This window comes from Triticum dicoccoides, chromosome 7B (genome assembly GCF_002162155.2).
Source record: "Triticum dicoccoides isolate Atlit2015 ecotype Zavitan chromosome 7B, WEW_v2.0, whole genome shotgun sequence".
NCBI classification, from domain to species: Eukaryota; Viridiplantae; Streptophyta; class Magnoliopsida; order Poales; family Poaceae; genus Triticum; species Triticum dicoccoides.
This window is the reverse complement of record NC_041393.1, coordinates 719,394,254-719,397,396: the sequence shown is the minus strand read 5'-3', so window position 1 is coordinate 719,397,396 and position 3,143 is coordinate 719,394,254. Positions and strand designations below refer to the sequence as shown.

Below are 3,143 nucleotides of genomic sequence, written 5' to 3'. Positions count from 1 at the left end.
AACGCAGAAGCAAAAGTAGCAAAAAAAAAGGAGCCAAGGATCTATTCTACAGGAGCACCAAACATCAGGTTCACCACCGCATGAGAGACTTTCTTCATTCCAATCTAGCAACATTGATCCTCCACCCCTGCTTGGCTGTGAACACTTCATTTGCTGCCTGCTCTAACACCCTTGCTCCCAGCTCCAACGTTTTTCTTGACGACTCCTTTATCTGCATAATAGACCAGTCAATTAACCACCTGCACATTAGCTTGACAACATATAAAGGATCATTTATCCTTTTATTCTCAAAAGATAATTGCATTTTTGCTTTTCCAAATTGACCAAAGGAGGGCTGAAATCCCCACCAGCACCAGTTTCTTATCATCTTTGTTAAATTTCCTAATCCAGTCTCCAAAACAATCTTTCACACTAGATCAATTGAGCTACGGGATGGCACCTCTTTGGTGGTGACGGTGGTGCTTGTCCACGGAATAAAATTTCATCCAAGTATGAGAGTGATGTGAGACCTCGATGTGTTTTATTTACTTTTCAAAATGTCTGCACACGCATGTACGAGAGCGATGTGAGACCTCGAAGTGTTTTGTTTACTTTCCAAAGTGTCTGCACACGCATGCACGCACGCAGACAACATCTGTTCTCTTTAAGATTTACACTCCGTCACATACCACATTCTTCGAAGATCATTCAGGACAACATCTGCTCCATGACACAAGCTTAAAAATATCAACAGAATTGGTTCATTTTTATGGGAATGCCTCAGCGGCGCAGTTTATTAAATATCAAAGCGAGTTGTATCGTTCGACAATGAAGCGAAAACAAAGCTAGAAGGTGGCCATCTCAAAACTAGATTTAGGGCCCGTTTGGGAACACTCCGGCTCCCAGCTCCGCGGAGCTGAAATGGTGGAGCAGAGCGGCACGCAGTTCATTTTTGCGGAGCTGCCATTCTGTCGCTCCGCATTCCTGCACTGAGCAGAGCGGGGTAGCTGGAGCGGTCCGTTCCCGAACAAGCACTTAGTATCAGCTCCAAAGAATCGGGTTCTACCACAACCGGAGCGTGGCCCAAGTTCTCCCCGAGATCGAGGCCTCTCTGCAGTCGCTGCATGAAGAAAGCAAAACTGAACAAGGTCCAAATGCGCCTGTCAGGCCATTCAAAAGCTTTAAGCAACCATTTCTCTTGTTAACAGTAACAGAGTAACAGCAGTTTTCCGCTAAATATATATCTCTAACCTAGTCCCCCAAAAAACTTGTTAAATACTAGCCAGTTCATCGTATCTAAATTATGGCGTCGATACCAATCCTGAGAACTGTAACAGAGATAGATTATTCAATCTGCATAACAGTGCATCGACGGCAAACCCGGTCCAGTTTTGGGCCAGACCCACAGGAAGAACATGAAGGATTCATTCAGTGAAGGCCACGATAACAGCAGGTACATTGCCAGAAAATGTTTTCAGCATTGTATACTTGAAGTCTTCAAGAGAAAGAATCTTTACGTCATCGTAGGAATAAATGTGCAAGTGCAATCAGGATTTACACGAATGCCTCTTAAGCTGTTGCTGATGTGCTTACGCTCTAAAGGATGACAACGTTCATGAACTTCCTCTTCGCAAAAGCCAGCCACCATTTGTTGGGAGTGCCATTAGCTCTGTATGCGCAGTTGAGCAGCCTCCCGCTCGTTTCCTCCCTTATCTGCTTCAGATAGTTCCTCAACAGTTCTGCATTAGAGAAGTTAAGGGGAGTTAGAATATTCTGCTGTTAGATTTGATCGGTTTCTACCAATTTATAGCTGAACTAGCCTAAGGCTTAAGTAAAATGCTACTGTTTGATTCTCTCTGAAGAAGTAAATTACGTGAAATACCAAGCAAACAACTTATTACTTCTGCAGACAAGAGTTAGCTTAGTTACTTTCACTAAAAGCATATGCACGTGCAAATATGCAATTGAAGTTGATGGAGCTATATATACCTGCTTCCTCCCCAGATTGGGGGAGAGTGAAAAGTCCAGGGAAAGGAAACCCTGGTTCCCCAGGCACAGGAACTTTTTCCAACCCCAGGTTAATGATTGCCTTAGTTCCGACAGCCAGCGTCCGGCAGGTTTCTAGTCTTTTCAAGGCAATATTGATGTAAGATGTCAGATAGATGAGCAATTTGTCTGCTGGGCTTTTGACATGGAAGTTTTTGAAGAAAACATTTGCACGGAAGAAAGTTATCGCTTCATCAACTATATCCGCCTTATCTGTAATAGCATCAACATTTTAATAAGCAGTTCAGCGTGGTCATGCAGGATCGAAATGTGTCTGATGTTGTGACAGTACCTGAATCTGAGGCTGGGGCTGGGCCCTTTATATGGGTTTTGAGTGGAAGCAAAGGACACCCACAGGCTTTTGTGATCCCGTCATCATCAATGAAACTAGAGTGATAAACCTGTCCATGATGGAGAAATGCATATGGTGCTCAGATATCACATAGATAACGTTAACCGTGACCAAACTAGAACTAACAAAACTAGCATGGGATACTAAAGCAAGCGATTAGCACATTTGATGGTAATTTGCTTCCATTGGTATTACCTTCGTCAAACGCATAAACCCATGAAAAGTGTTTCTAACGGAGTAACTCTAATTGAAGTACTTTGACCCACAACATTGAGGTCACCTTATTACCTTTCTCCTGTTTAAACTACCTTGACTGGTATTAGCAAAAGGCATCATACAACTATATGGCTTTAAGTTTAACTTGCAAATGAAAGTGTCATATAGCTTCATCAGAGGATGGACGAACAAAAACAACTGTAGCTGGTGTGGCAGAATGTGCTGATGAACGTTGCAGCTTTTTAAAAACTGTAGTATTCATTGCACATGCATTGCAATATTGATGTTTTGAAACACTACAGTGTTTTGAAATATCGATGTTTTGAAATACTACAGTAATTGGGTATGCTTATATGATTTCTGGCACATTTCCTGTACCTACAATACAAATTTGTGAGCATAGCTTCTGTTGTCAATGCAAAAAATTGTTCCTTGTAATGTACATACTCATACTGCATCTTTTGGATTGTTCATTTCTGTTTATCTTGTGCCGATGCTACTTAGTATGTACTCACATCTTCATGCTGGAAGGATAATACTGTAGGTAGAC

The 3,143-nt window shown here is 42.1% G+C and overlaps 1 pseudogene; it reads right to left on the bottom strand.

Moving 5' to 3' along the window:
- Nucleotides 1-1,386: 1,386 nt before the first annotated feature.
- LOC119339933 overlaps nucleotides 1,387-3,143 on the bottom strand; it is a 22,380-nt pseudogene continuing 20,623 nt past the window's right edge.